At 38.7% G+C, this 16,545-nt stretch overlaps 1 protein-coding gene across 5 annotated transcripts in view; it reads left to right on the plus strand.

The window, feature by feature from the left end:
- The first annotated feature begins 10,141 nt into the window (after positions 1-10,141).
- The window catches only part of TMEM94 (transmembrane protein 94), a 71,026-nt gene continuing 64,622 nt past the window's right edge, over positions 10,142-16,545 (plus strand). For 2 of the 5 annotated variants that reach the window (XR_015732476.1, XM_034408669.3), the window contains exon 1: positions 10,146-10,322. The gene's annotated coding sequence lies outside the window, so the exon portion shown is untranslated. Of the gene's footprint in view, positions 10,323-16,545 lie in introns of all 5 variants that reach the window. The other 3 variants (XR_015732477.1, XM_034408670.3, XM_087887181.1) reach the window with 2 other exon arrangements.

The raw sequence follows: 16,545 nt of genomic DNA on the forward strand, positions 1-16,545 counted from the left end.
AAGGTGCAAAAAGCTGTAAATATTTTCAAAATGCACACATTATTACAGGTTTGTATATATACAGTAATTGCAGATATAGTCATCCTAAATGTCTCTGCATATGGCTCTAAATATCCATTCCTCTCTAAAGTTGTTCCATAGGACATATGCCAGTACAGGTAGTCCTCAATTTACAACAATTCACTTAGTAACCATTCAAAGTTACAACTGCACTGAAAAAAATGACTTATGGCCATTTTTCATACTTACGACCACTGCAGCATTCCCATGGTCACATGATTTACATTTGGAGCTTGACAACTGACTCACATTTATGACGGTTGCAGTATCCCGGGGTCATGTGATCACCTTTTACAACCTTCTGACAGGCAAAGTCAATGGGGAAACCAAATTCACTTAACAACTGTGTTACTAATTTAACAACTGCAGTGACTCATGTAACAAATGTGGCAAGAAAAGTCATAAAATTGGGCAAAACTCACTTAACAAATTTCTCACTTAGCATCATAAATTTTGGACTTAATTGTGGTCATAAGCTGAGGACTACATGTATTAGAATAACATTTGAAAACTAGCAGTACTAATAGTATAGGAAAAAGTTACTCTGGTTTCATGTCCAAGAAATGAAGAAATTAATTCGTAATTATATAAGTTGACAATAAATAGAGATAAGTAGGGAAAACCAGTTATTAGTGGAGTGTCCATTTCATCCTCACAAATACAACATCGGTATCAACAGTGACTGGGTTCATCATGCTAAACGGCAATGTGGTATAGTTTTGATTTTGGTTTTGCATATATGTGGACATTACTGTTGTGGTATAATCAACAAACCACGGTTTAAGAACATACTTTGCCGATGCATGGGTAAGTCCTTTTGATGACACTTTCTGAAGCTTCCAGAGTCGTTAAAAGCTGCTGTCTTGCAATTTCATAGAAACCTATACATAGCACTGTAAGTGCGCAAAAACAAAAAAAGACATTTTCTCTGCACTGTAATTGTTTTGGATTTGCAGCATTTTACCATATGCAGAGTTTCTCTTTGTGACAGTTTACTTACACTGAAACTTATTTTGCTTAGCACAGACTTGATTAGGTTAAATATCAGACTTTCTTTGAAGTTTATTGATCCCTATCAGTCTGTACTGCACTCACATAGATTTTGTGACCTGGACAACTATGACCTGGATGACTGATAATCTCCATAGAGATAGATTTAGTGACTGTTTGCATGTTGTGACGGTTTCCCCCACAAAATTATTTTGTTATTTATAATAAAGGTATGATCATATGTTGTTTATATGTCCCTGTGCATGTACATATATATTAACAATAATGCCAAATGTCTACTGTCTAGATCATTAAAACACGTCAAAACTAATCAGTGAGAGAAGCAAGCTGAAATTAAGTAGAAACTTCCTAAAGTGAGAACAATTAACCAGTGGAATGGCTTGCCTTCAGAAGTGTGGGCGCTTCATCACTGGAGATTTTTAAAAAGATTCTACAATGATTGATCTGAAATGGTATAGGGCAGTGGTGAAATCTGAACCGGTTTACTACCGGTTCGCTGGCAGCTCAGCTGGGATCGTCAGAGCCTTTTTTTTTACCTTTTAAAAGCATTTTTTTTACAACCTATTTGGCCAAATAGGTTGTATAAAATGCTTTAAAAAGTAAAAAAAAATATTCTGATGATCATGCGCCTCAGCTGGGATCGTCAGAGCTTTTTCTTACCTTTTTAAAAGAAGCGGCAAGCGGGCGACTGGGCAATTGGGTAGCCATGGGCGGGAAGGGGCAGGGATTTTTGCTATCAGTTCTCTAAACCACCTCCCACCATCGCTACCGGATTGGCTGATCCGGTCCGAACCAGGAGCATTTCACCTCTGGTATAGGGTCTACTACTTGAGCAGGGGGTTTGACTAGAATATCTCCAATGTCCCTTCCTGGTCTATTCTGAATTGAATTGCATTTATATGCTGCTTAATTCTCAGCAACTCTGAGCAGAGTTCAAAACAAGGAACTCTGTTGTTTCCTTGTTTAAAAACAAGGAAACAACAAAAACAATAAAAATATCAATAATGACCAAATGGGATGTGAACAAAGAAAAAAAGGGGACTTGAAACACCTTTACCAAAGGCCTGAACCAAGAGCCAAGCCTTCAGGGCACTTCAAAACACTGGTAGGGTGGGGGTGTTTGAATCTTGGGGACACCCTCATTCCAGAGAGGAAGTGCTGTTACAGAGAAGGTAAGCTTCTCTGATCCCAATAGTGTAATGTGTAATCAAAGGAATTTAGAGTGCACCAAACCTGCCACACTAAATTGGCTAGGTAAATGTTATGGAAGATAATGTTCTGTCCCCGTCTCACACATGCACACAAACAGACAGCTGGGGGTTAAATAAACTGGCAGACAACCAATTCTTCCGATAAGAGCCTTGGCAGCAACCCAGTAGCTGCTTGCCAAGAACTTTACTCATAAACAAGATACACACAGTTCAAGAATTGTCCAGTCCATAATTAAATCCAAGACAGATAATGCTGTTTCCAAAGATGCAACGTGACTCGATAGTAATTAGTTTTGTCCGTCACAGAGTCTGAATGGCCACCTCACCCCCTTTTATACCCTGTGGGGTATGGGCCAGTGACTCAGCTTAATCTCTGGCACGCCTCTTCTTCTGTTGCGCGCACTTATCTCTGTGACGCTGCCGAGGATCCAGCCAAGACTCATCTCCCTCATTATTGTCCACCTGTGGCTGCGTGGACGTGCTTGGCCCCGGGCCTATCTCTTGCCCTTCGGCGGACACCGAAGGCATTGCCAGAGAGGAGGGTCCTGGAGAGGGAGGCCTTGCCAACTCCTCTCCTTCACTCTCGGAGTCCTCTCCTGCCGATGACACAGGCTCAGGTAATGGAGCCACAACAGATAAGGAAGTCCCTCAAGTAAGCAGGCCTATGCCATATAGGACTTTATAGATTATGACCAACACCTTGAATTGCACCTGGAAGCAAACTGGCAACTCACATGAGCATAATGAAACATACCCATCACTGCCTATGCTAATTCATTCTGGACTACAGGCATACTGCAAAGGTGGTAAGTGCAAGAACCAGTCGTAAGTCACTTTTTTCCACACTGTTGTAACTTTGAACAGTTGTTAAACAACTGATTGTACATCAAGGATTACCTTATTCAACCCAATCTCAGAACAAATGTGTTTTTTGTTTTGGTCCTGTTCTGTTAAAGCTTTGCTCTCAGCTAATGGGTTACTGGAGGGATGCGGTGGCTCAGTGGCTAAGACACTGAGCTTGTTGATTGAAAGGTCGGCAGTTCAGCGGTTCGAATCCCTAGTCCTGCGTAACGGGGTGAGCTCCCGTTACTTGTCCCAGCTTTTGCCAACCTAGCAGTTCGAAAGCACGTAAAAAATGCAAGTAGAAAAATAGGGACCACCTTTGGTGGGAAGGTAAAAGTGTCCCGTGCGCCTTTGGCGTTTAGTCATACCAGCCACATGACCATGGAGACGTCTTTGGACAGCGCTGGCTCTTCGGCTTTGAAATGGAGATGAGCACCGCCCCCTAGAGTTGGGAACAACTAGCACATATATGAGAGGGGATCCTTTACCTTTACCTTTTAATGGGTTACTAGAGCTATCCAGTGACAGATTAGTAAGGCAAGGTGTGATTCAGAGTAGCTTTCATGATCACCTTAAAGCAGCTGCCCCTTTTCATGGGCTCACATTTTCTGCAGTTGGCATGTGATCTGTAGAAATAATACATTTGATTTAAAGTGCTTCTGATTGATGCTACATGTATGCCAATGCACATCCCTGATAATTCTACCCTTTGAATCTGAATTGATGTAATATATATAGTGCCCTCCCCATAGGTGTACTAAAAGGTTCACAGAGTTTAGAGGAATCTATGTATGTCTACTCAGAAGCATATCTCATTAACTTCAGAGACACTCCCTCCCTCTTTGTGTTCCAGAAGTATTATATTTGCCATCTAGGTTTCCTTCCACGCATAAGGGCTGTGGCAATCTGGGATTAGTGCTATTCTTGCACTTCCCTGCACTGTGGGTTTTCAGCTGTTTTAGGAAAACTGAGCCAATTAATTCCACAACTTAATAGACTTGGGTCCTATGCTGCATCATATTTCATGCTGTTTCCTCAGAGATATGAGATGGGGTGACTTTTTATTGGGGAGAGCAGTCTCTCTCATGACACTTCCAGTCTTTAGAAGCCAAGACCATAGATCTTCCCTCCCCTAAACCTTTTCTACCAAACTGAGCAGCAGCTTTGCCATAAGTCCTGAAACTTGCTTTTAGAGCCCCTTCTCTCCTTGCAATGCAGTGGCGAAATCCAATTTTTTTTACTATCGGTTCTGTGGGCGTGGCTTGATGGGCGTGGGTGTCTTGGTGGGCATGGCAGGGGAAGGATCTGCAAAATCTCCATTCCCATCCCACTTCAGGGAAAGGATACTGCAAAATCTCCATTCCCAACCCACTCCAGGGGAAGGATACTGCAAAATCCCCATTCCCTCCCCACTCTGGGGCCAGCCAAAGGTGATATTTGCCCGAATTACTCAAAATTTCCACTACCGGTTCTCCAGAACTTGTCAGAACCTGCTGGATTTCACCCCTGATGTAGTGGGTCATGACTCATGAGTTATTGTTTATTTGTTTAAATCAGGGTGGATTTGATTTAAATCGAGTTGATTTAAATCACTAGTAAAAAGGCTTGATTTAAATCAACTCGATTTAAATCATAATTTTTAAAGAGCAACTGTCATCTCTGCTACTCCTTTGACCCACTGTTGACTCACCGATAGTCCCAGTGTTGCAGAATATACAGCCTCATGCTACATAACTAAGCTCCATTTCATGCTGAATAAACTAAATTATTTATGTATCTTAAATAGAAAACGATAGATTTTTACCCCAAAAGTTTTTTATTAAAATAAATTCAATAAAAATCAAAAAAATCCAATTTAAATAAAAAAAACCTGGTTTTTTTATTTATTTTTTTTAAAAATCATTGATTTTTATCCACCCTGGTTTAAATGTATTAAGTCACTCAATTCCATTGGATTCTACTGCTGCTTACATTGCCTGGTGATAGGGTGTGAAAGTAGGGGCAGTTGCTTAGCATCTTAGAATAGCCTGAAGATGATCAGAACAGTACTGTTAAGTAGGGCAAATCTGGTTGTTATGTTGAAGAGGCCTGTATTTTCTCAGATAAAGTTAAAATAAATATTAGATAAAATGTTATTTCTGAGAATAGGCTGGTGGTACTTTTTTTATTTCTGAGAATAGGCTGGTGGTACTTTTTTTCTCTCTAATGTCGTCATAAGCTTCATGTATAAGAATTTGAAATTAGGAATTGAAACTTCTAAAATGCATCTTCACTGATGGGAAATATTTTATTTGCTGATTTCTGCTTATTACGAAACTCTTCACATCACACAAGTCTCTTGAGGAAAAGAACCATTGGTAAGTTTCAGTCCAGTTAAATTCATTTATGATTACAGCATTATAATATCATCCAAGTATCCTACCTTTATTTCAAAGCAATTCAGGTTTTTTTCCTATGATGGAATTTGTTAAATAAGTATGCTTAGGACTGCAGCGTTACAAATCAATTTTATGCATCACTATGTCCCCTTGTAATAGAAGGGATGACTTGCATTTTAGAACTTCTGCCTTAAAAAAACAATTTCCTTTATTCCACTTATACTTGTGTATGCTATTATGAAAAGCTACACCCATTTTGCACGTGCATTGTGACCTTGCCAGACACGTAAAAAAGGCACTGCAACACTTTCATAAAAGTTTCTAATCATGCAGATGCGCCTGATAGATTTTGAGTGACAGTGGTTTCCTTAGAGCAGGGTGTCAAACTCATGATGATAAGTTGTCGTCATGTGACATATTGCAACTTCCCCCCTTCACTAAAACAAAGGTGGGCGTGGCCAGTGCATGATGCATCTGGCCTGCGGGCTGCGAGTTTGACACCCCTGTCTTAGAGGTACATACAGATCTCTTGTGTAAGGGGTCTTTCTACCTTGCTGCTGGATTGGTCTTTGCGTTTCTCAAGCAAAGGGAGATAAGGTGATGAGCCCACAGGTCATCAGCCAATACTTAACAATACTGATTCTGGTTGTGGGATTTGCAGGTACTACTACAACATTCTGCTGATTTATCACATCCTATTTTGCTGAGGGATCCTTGGTACTCTCTGTGCTTGCTTGTTCTCTTGCAGATATTTCATTACCCAAACTAGGTAACATCATCAGTGCTCCAAAGACCCCTCATGTCAACCCTGAGTTAGAAATATTCTCCTTTATTACTCCTATTTTGCTGTTCGTATTATTTTGTGATACTTTATATACTGCTCAAAAAAATAAAGGGAACACAAGCAGAAGACATCCAAGATCTGAATGAATGAAATAGCCTTATTAAATACTTTGTTCGTTACATACAGTAGTTTTGTGTTCCCTTTAGTTGTTTGAGCAGTGTTTAGTTGTTTGAGCAGTGTATAAACTACTGTATGTAACGAACAAAGTATTTAATAAGGCTATTTCATTCATTCAGATCTTGGATGTCCTCTGCTTGTGTTCCCTTTATTTTTTTGAGCAGTGTATATATATTTGTCATGCACACACACCTAAATTATGTCATTTTTTTTCTCTGGGAGGGATGTCCTTGAGGAGTACCATAAGAAAATAACGATTTCCTAAATGAAATTGCTTGCTTCCCTACAAAGTATACTCCCCTAAAAGAAAGGTGGCTACAAAACTCTGACACAAACTTTCAAGAATATGCCCTTCAAATAATGTTTTCATTTCCATTATTTTTGTCCCTTCTCACACAACCCTTCAGAACTTTAATAAGTCTCTTTTGTAGATCTAATATAAGAAAGTTATCCAAGTCATTCTTTTGGTCTGCCATTTGTATATCCCTTTTAATTAAGACAATAGCTATTTTATTTGTAAATCCAGCATAGCATCTTTTGCTAATGTCATTCTCATAGCTTGTCATTTTAAAATCCCTTTTCAGATCAGTCTCAGTCTTGTCTGGTAAAATGTGTTCCATGACCCCTTTTAAACATAACCTATCTGTGAAAGCAGTCACTCTTAAAGTTAGCTTCTGAGTACGTAGTTCAAAAATATTCTCCGATATATCCAATGTTAAAAAATATTTACTCTATTTTGTGTGAGTGAGTCAAATTTAATCTTTAGTTGTAATCTTTGGTCCCTCGGGTTCCCTCTAGTGCCAAACATTTTAAATCCTATCCTATCGTGTGTTATTTTAGGAATTGAAAACAACAGCATTTTCCCATGGGAAAGTTTCTTATAGTTAATGTTAAAATCTTATTCAAATCTATCCATCCACCCTTACTCTGTTTATAACTTTCCAGAATTAATGTTCTAATCACCCTTTTGTTGTTTATTCCAAAAGAGAGTTTTGTCTTTAAACTTCTAACTATTCTAATATATGTCTAATAGTTTAAGGATTAAACTCAATTCACCCAAAATCTACTATCAGACTTGAAGATCGGAAGGTTCTTAAAAAGCAATTAAGAAGCAATTTCCAAAAGTCATTAAGAAATTAGGCTTGGCTGAACTTTGGGTCCATAACACCGTGTTGCAGTAGCGAGCTTGGTGGGAATCCCTTGACTCTAGCCACTCCACTAAGGAGCAAAAATCTTAGTTTCTGCTGCTTGCTCATGAGGAACAACTGTCTGGAGTGCAAATGGGTGCTCTCACAGACTCTCTTTTATCTGGAGAGGCTTGACCAACCAGAAAACACGTTTACTGATCTCACTGCAATGCTGTCTCCACTCCTTTGGAGACATCTAGTTTGCCATGAATCCTGACCTGAAATCCCTTCTCACACCTCATTTAGAGAAATCATGTGGACTGGGGTTTTTAAGGGAAGGATTATTTTATATTATACATTTTTCATGCTTTATTAATGTAAAGAGAGAGAGAGGATTATTTTATATTATACATTTTTCATCCTTTTTTAATGTAAAGAGAGAGAGATCTTTGGTTTTAGACTTGTTATTTTCACACAGAACTTTTAAGAGGAAATATGACTTAGCAGCATTGCATCCTAGCAAGCTCAAACTTTTTAACACTTGACCATATAGATGCATACAACATGAGCTAAAAATAATAACTGTTTATTAAGTTTCTCTTTTGTGCTTTCCACATCTGCAAAAACAGCAATAATGACAATTACTCAAAAGGAGTTGACCTGGCTTTAAGCACTTTTGTGTTTGCTTCAAAGTATTTTTGAAGGAGTGTGTGCATGTGCGCACGTGTGCGCTTAGAGACTAAAACCCACAATCTCCAGGTTTCTAGCCTAATGCCTTAACCACACAACCACCATTCTAAATTTGAAGGACTGGAGGATGGAATTGTGACAATACAGAAATGCTCAAAATATTATGAAAAAACAAAGGAGCATGATACAAGAAGACCCCAAGTATACTAGACCCCAAAATACTAATAATAGACCAATAAACGAAGGAAAAGGCATAGCAAATATAGAAAGCTAAGATATATTTACAAGTAGGATGAACTACTGTATTAGCTCTGGAAGCTCAATAGGAAATAGGTATAACTTAGAGATAAACCTCATTAATTCATATGATTTTACTTCCATGCACCTGATGAAACCAAACAAGAAAATTGTATATTTTCTCTTTTACGATTTCCACTTGTTGGGAGATATGTTGTATCCAGAACAGGTTGCACCTACAAGTTGCCAAAATACCTTTTGCCCCAATGTAATAAAGAATGTCTGACTTCATATCACACTAAGCCATGGTTTTTTTAATATTATGGTTTGTTGAATAATCCAACATTGCTTGCCTCATACTCAGTTAAGTCATTAACTGAGGTTTATTAATCACAATACCTACTAAATGCAAACTAATCTCATTAGAATAGAATAGAATAGAATAGAATAGAATAGAATAGAATAGAATAGAATAGAATAGAATTTTTTATTGGCCAAGTGAGATTGGACACACAAGGAATTTGTCTTGGTGCATGCTCAGTGTACATAAAATAAGATATGTTACATCCCAATCTGATGTGTACATTAACTCTTATTTATAGATAAGATTCACAGATCACACTAAACCATGGTTTTTCTAAGGTGTATCAAATATTCGTATTATACTAATCAATTATGGTTTCACAAGACAATAGGGGAACAGGAATCCTCACAGGCTGCTTTGTGACCTGTAGATCTGAACAACTGGTAAAATATCAGAGGAAGACCTCCTATATGAAGCACAACCTGGAATCATCTTGCCATTAGTCACAGCTAGGCCTCTTCTCTGGTCCATTCTCTCACACCGGACATCTACTGTAAGATCACCTGTATTTTGTCTTTTAGGAACCTATTGAAGCTTCCTCTGTTCATCCAAGGCTTCCCTTTGTCAATGTTATAAATGGATGGTTTTGTTTGGTTATTATTTTGATTTGTTATTTATTACTGTACTTTAAATATTTTTTTTTCAAATGTGCTTTTCAATATAATTTGTAATCATGCATTTAATAAAAACAGGAAGAGGAAATTAATTGCCAGACCTTGTGAAAAGGAAAATCCACAATATTACAAGCAGTATTGAAAACTATGGTGGTTTGATTCTAGACTTTTGTCTGTGCTCAAAAAGCGTGACTTCTGCTTTCCTAATATGAACAATGAAGAACTAGTAACACAGTATTTCCAGTTGTGATAGAAGTTCCTGTGTGAATATAGGATTTCAGTGATATAAAGATACAGATGCTAAAGCAAATGATGATAGTATCTATCCGGAGGGTCGTAACCCAAACCATTCCAATATGAAATAAGCCTGCGCGCCAAGGTTGTGAGAAATCATGCAAAGATCTGTTGCTTAAGAAACTCTTGCTGATCAACAACCAGCTCCTGTTTCAATTCCTAAACCAGCCACTAGAGCTTAAATTTAGAGCATATATATAGTAGACCGTTCGCAAATGCAATAGTAAAAAGGGCGGAAGAATAGCGTCAAACCTTTCCCTAGTTTAACCTACCACCGCTAAAGCGCTGAAAATATTAAGCGAAACACAACCAATCCAGACGAGGTTTGCTTCACTGTACTTGAAATCATACACATAAATCCCCGGAGGGAAAGCGGGCTATTTGCCAGTAGTAAGAATGGCGGAGCTAGCAATGTTGGACTAGGTGGAGTGAAAGGTTGCTTCGGGGCGTCTTAGAAGAGTTAGTGGGAAGAAGGTTCCCCAGGATATGCCCGCCTCTCTCCGGACGAAAAAAAAGTCTGCAGATTAAGCTGGTGAGTAAGTTTAGCCTTCAGGAAAAAGAGCGAGGGGGAAGGTCGCGTTACCCACCGCCTTGATTTGAGCCCTGATCTTTGCAGCGGGGTTCAGATTAACAGAGCAACCACCCCACCAAGAAACATCCCCACGCCCCCTCCTCTGCTTGAATGGTGACGTTAGGGTGAGACGGCGTCGCAAAGCCGAGGAAGCGTTCCGGAGAAACAGCCAAGAGTCAAGCTCTCCGCCTTTGTTGCTGGCTTTATACGGACTGTATTTCTGCCCCCCCCCCGCCCAAATATGGGTGAAATATTACGGTAGGCCGGATAGATCCGGCTCTCAATTACTCTCCGCTTAAGCCATGCCTAACAGAGACGGAAAGTCACTGCAGGAGCGATAGGAAGTTTCCGCACAAGCGCAGCCCCTTGCAAGCTGCAAGATCGCCGCCGCGTATGCACGTCTTAGACCTGCCCTGCAGAAGCGTCGGAGCCGAGTTGTTCTTTGACTCTGGCGCAGCTGCATCCGCCCCCCCCCCCTTCCCCGGCGACGATGCAGCGGCAAGAAATTGCTGGCGTTGCCAGAGTTTGGCATCTATCGCCGGGCACTGTTTTCTCTTGGAAGAAAACAAACAAGCTGCTTTCGGGATAGTCCAATCTTAACACCCCCGAATTAGTAAACTCAAGCGGAGAGTTTATATAGGATAAAATATAGGCGACCCGCATTGCCGCATTACGGTGCGCGTGGGGATTGTTACGGGAAGTTCTGAACGATTGCCGCGTCTTTCAGCGATGGGTTTCCTTAGTTGGCTCTCCGTTGTCGCAAAGTATTTGTTGAGCGATTCCAGCTTTCAACATATAGAAACATACTCAAATGTCACCTTGGCTTAGTGTAAACTCGGTATCTGGATTACTTCAGTAAACTATGGTTTAGTGTATTGTAAAGAAATCTCTCTGTTTATTTTCATTTCCGGCTGATTTTTAAAACGGGTTTTTTTTTTCTAAATTGAAGAACATCTGCTTTAAACAGTCGTTTCATATAGAGATGAGAATATTACCTGAACGTGTTCAGACAAGGCTTTTTAAACTAAATAATGCAGACATTGGATCCCTAAAATGTGCCTTTATGATGAAAATCAATTCTCAGCGCTGCAGTCAATCCTATACTTCTTTCCTCTCCCAAGTTTAGTTTAGCACTTGCGTTTTAAAATGTGTAGTTAGTAAATTGTTTTAAGTGGATTGTTTAGTGTTCCTAGATGTAATTGCTGGCTATAACCAGAGTAGTAAGCAAAATTACTGTTAAACACTATGCTAACTCTATGTGGTTTACCGTACTTTAGTTTTTCATGTCTCTGTGTTGCCTGGGATAGACACCGAATACTATGTGTATGTATTTTGAGAATCAGCGGTGGAAATGGTATGTTAATGATAGTTTTCTTCTCACCTTACTTTATTCTGGCCAAATGATTATATTGATTTGATCACTCCTATTTGGAGTGAAATAATTTAAACAATATTACCATTTTTCCAGGAGATGCAGTTTTGGTCGCCACAATATAAAAAAAGATGTTGAGACTCTAGAAAGAGTGCAGAGAAGAGCAACAAAGATGATTATGAGACTAGAGGCTAAAACATATAAAGAAAGTTTAATGAAAAGAAGGACTAGGGGTAACATGATAGCAGTATCCCAGTATTTGAGGGCTGCCACAAAGAAGAGGCGGTCAACCTGCCCTCCAAAGCACCTGAAGGCAGGATGGAAACTAATGAAGGAGGGATCCTACCTAGAACTAAGGAGAATTTCCTGACAGAACAATTAATCAGTGGAACAACTTGCCTCCAGAAGTTGTGGGTGCTCCAACAAGGTTTTTATTAAGAGGTTGGTCAACCATTTGTCTGAAATGGTATAAGATTTTTTTTTTTAATGCGCAACTGACCTCCTGCAAGACAATCCCCTCCTACAAGAAATAGAAGGGATGTAGCACTTGGCCAGCCTGGAATGGGTGCAGAAGCTCAGCATCATGATCCAGGGTGACGCTCTCTAAGAAGAAGCTGGGAAGAAGTACTCTTGAAAGAGGGGGAAGATAAGTTGGCAAAAGCACTTCGATCCTGTCTGGGTTGTTTTGGGTAGCACTCAGGAAGCCTCCCATATAATCTTGTCTGATGCCTTGTCTATGACCAGAATGGGAGTGAGTTGCAGTCCCCGCCTCATCCATAGTCTGAGAATCTTTGCCTTAGAAGGCAGGGAAAAAAATTCAGAATTAACTTTCTAGAACTGGATTGTAAATAAGAAATTGATATTGAATAGAGATCTGTGTAATTCTCTTCATTGAAGAAAAAGAAATCATACAGCAAATTATAGAACAGGAGACATCTGACATAGTAATACTATACCTGGCATAGTAGTTGAAGCTAAATATGGCTCAGTAATATGATGTGATTGCTAAAAAGAGGAATGCAAATTTTACACACTTTGTGCTACTTCTGGATCAGTTTTGGCATGACAGTCCTCTTCAAAACGGGTTTATTTCAAGAGCTTAGTCAGCATTTTTCAAATATGCAAATTTAGCTGGAAATGGAACAGCTGAACTCTACTTTTGGCAAAGCTGAGGCATGCGACAATTCTTATTTCTGTTGACTTTTTTTGTAACTTAATCATACCTTTGTCATACCAAGTTCTAAGTACAAGCCAACAAAAGCGAAGGTAATTGAAATTTAGGTTCAACCTTATTTTTAAGAAATTGGGGTTTGGAAATGGAGAGAAAGCTGTCTAGAATGGCAGAATCATTAGCCTGCATCAACAGAAGCACTATTTCCAAATTACAGGGAATTATAATTATATCATAATTGTCATTGGTCATACTCCCCTTCAATTAGTGTCCAATTTTGGATATCGCTGTTTAAGTAGGAGTCAGACAAGCTTGAACAGATGCAGAAAAAAACCCCCATGGTAATTAAGGGATCTTATGAGATTGAGGCATCTGGGTATTTTTTTCTTTGAAGAAAGTGATTTTTTTAAAAAATTTTTGATTTATATGCCGCCCTTCTCCGAAGACTCAGGGCGGCTTACAATGTGCTCAGCAATTGGGGATTGATTGGGGATTTAATAGCATTTTTCAAACACCTATATGGGTCCCAAAGGTGATTTTTTCAAGAGGCAACTGGACTTTTTGGGTTTTCTTTGAAGATGTTTCGCTTCTCATCCAAGAAGCTTCTTCGGATCAGAGCTGAAGAGAAGCGAAACATCTTCAAAACACCCCCAGAAAGTCCAGTTGTCACTTGAAAAAAGCACCTTTGGGACAACCATGACCTGGATGACTGAGAATCTCCATAGACATTCACCTATATGGGTATTAACAAACAAGAAGGCCTAATTTCTATAATTCCAGGATGTTGTGCACAGAATAATGGATTTAAATTGTAGGAGGACAGATTCCAATTGAAAGTTAGAAAAGATTTCCCAACTATAAGCGTGATTTCAAAGTGCAAACAATTCTCCAGAAGAGCAATTCTTCATTAAAGAAAGCAGAAGAATAACCAAGACAATGGCTATCCAATGGCAGATTTTATCCCTTCCATGTAACAATTGCAAAGGCAATTGGTGTATTTATTCCTCAATAAATAACTGCTTTGTTTTTTGTGGCTTTCACCTGCATTTTTCTCAGAGATTGCAGAAATGATAGATATTTGTTTATTTAAAATATCGGGTGGGGTGGGGGGGGTGGGGGTTGTAAGAAAGCTAAATAGATTTGTTTGCCCAGTGATTTCCCACAGAAAGTATTGATGTAACTTGGATTCTCCCCAAAATATTTTTCTTGATTCTCATGTTCAAATCAGATCAGTAGACTGGTTCCCCTTTTAGTCTTTAGCAAAATTCTGACTTCTGCAAGGTACAGTATTGGTTGAAGCCACACCAAATAATGTGCACTTGCTAAGAGTCTGCATTCTCAATACAACTCTTTTCTACAGCAAAGGTATTGACCCCATTCTAAAAAAGAAAAATAAGTGCACATTCTAACATGGACTGTAGTAGTAAATATGTAATAGGTTATTCCTCAGGAGCTGTTGCCTTTGCTCAAATTTTACCTCCTGTTGCATAATTGTTGATTAATGCAGCTTCTTTGCGATAGGCTTTTGTCTGATCAGGGTGTTCGGATCTCTATGGAATGTCCATGTGCCCATGAGAGACAAGGGGAGAAAATGGCAAAATGATGCAGGTTCCACCCCTTATGTACTTGTGTGCAAAATTGGGATGCAAGTGTGACGGAAGGAAGAGCTGCTCTTGTGAAGTCACAATGCCAATGGAAGTGACACTAAGAAAAACAGTACCCAGAAAAGTGACAACACTGAGCGATACCATCTGTGGTTGGATGCTGTATTTTTGGGTACCACTAAACATCTTAAGATTATAGCAGTATAGCAATCTAATAAGTAAATGCATTAATAATAGTAATATTGCTAATATTGACCTGAAAAGCGGGCCTTGCACCTGCAAGGAATAAAAAGCTAGGATGATGATTGATGATGATTACCAATAATAATATTTGCATATTATCATAACTGTATACAGTAGATAAATGTGTGTATTTCAGAGCAAGATTAATTTCCAGAGAAGGGCTATTCTTTAACGTATGGGCTGTGACGGAGATGGTGGGCAGGAAAAGCCCTTGCTCCTTTCTAATTTGTAGCATAGAGATACTGTAGGAGATTCTCCCCACAGTCAACTTTTCCTGAAAGTAATTTTGGTTTGGTTTTCTTCCTTTGGGTCCTCTTCCTGCTTTTTATTCCCAAACTAGACTGATGGAGCAAGCTAAGCCAAAAATACTTTGATTGATGCTATGCTGCAAGAATCACAATGAAAATACGAGTTGCATTTCACACGGATGGCCATTTTGAAGACAGGACAGCGTGAAGGCATTTAAATATAACATAAGAAGCATTGCTAGGGGATGCAGCAAGATCCTTCTTTGTTAAGAACAAAGAAAAATGCACAGTGATATTATAAATTCTTATAAATAAATTAAATTCTGCAACTTTTAAGACATGGCATAGATCAGTATTTATATGCAGTATTTTTTTATTAATTTATTCTGCTTTTATGTAATTTATTTAGGAAAAGGTCTGCCCACAATGAATCCTGGTTAGCAACGTTCCATCTTCATTCTATTTTTGAGCTCACGTATGGAGATTCTTGAATAATGCATATTAACTTTGTCTCTTTTAGCTCTCTAGATAATGCTCCTTTTTCAGCAGTGATAACATTATTGACATTGATAGGGTTTCCAGTGGAAGATGTTGTACATATCTCCATTGTAACTCATTTGTTATTGATAATATTAAAATATTTTCCTAGATACTTATTAGCTAGCAAAGTGAAAGAACTTAAACACATTATTTCATCTAAATAATGTAGAATGCTGTAAAGCACTATGAAGCAGTATGTATCTAAGTGCTATTCCTATTGTTATTACTTGAATTGCAGTTATTTGTAGGACGTAGCATCTGTAACTATATTGGGGTATATATACAGAATTAAACTTTTTTTAAAAAGCTTAGAATAGAATAGAATAGAATTCTTAATTGGCCAAGTGTGATTGGACACACAAGGAATTTGTCTTGGTGCATATGCTCTCTGTGTACATAAAAGAAAAGATACATTCATCAAGAATCATAAGGTACAACACTTAATGATAGTGATAGGCAATCAAATCATATTAAGCAATCAATCATATTAGGAAACAGTCAATATAAATCGTAAGGATACAAGCAGCAAGGTTACAGTCATACGTGGGAAAAGATGGGTGATAGGAATGATGAGAAGATTAATAGTATAGACTTAGTAAATAGTTTGACAGTGTTGAGGAAATTATTTGTTTAGCAGAGTGATGGCATTCGAGAAAAAACTTCTTGTGTCTACTTGTTTTGGTGTGCAGTGCTCTATAGCATCGTTTTGAGGGTAGGAGTTGAAACAGTTTATGTCCAGGATGTGAAGGGTCTGTAAATATTTTCACAGCCCTCTTTTTGACTTGGGTTGACTAGGGTTAATTTTATATACCAAGACAAAAGAGTTGTATCATACTTTAGCGCCTAATATATAGGTAAGGTGCAGATTATGATTAGACCTTGATCCACAGGTATAAAAATGCAAATTGGGGGAGGAAGCTTCCCAGTTAGACTCTGATAGTCCAAATCATGCTAAAATATGACAAGTTGTTGATTTTCTGCCCCCCTTTTTTAGAACCTCCGGTCT

Source organism: Pantherophis guttatus, chromosome 2 (assembly GCF_059756535.1).
Source record: "Pantherophis guttatus breed Tessera chromosome 2, ASM5975653v1, whole genome shotgun sequence".
NCBI lineage: Eukaryota > Metazoa > Chordata > Lepidosauria > Squamata > Colubridae > Pantherophis > Pantherophis guttatus.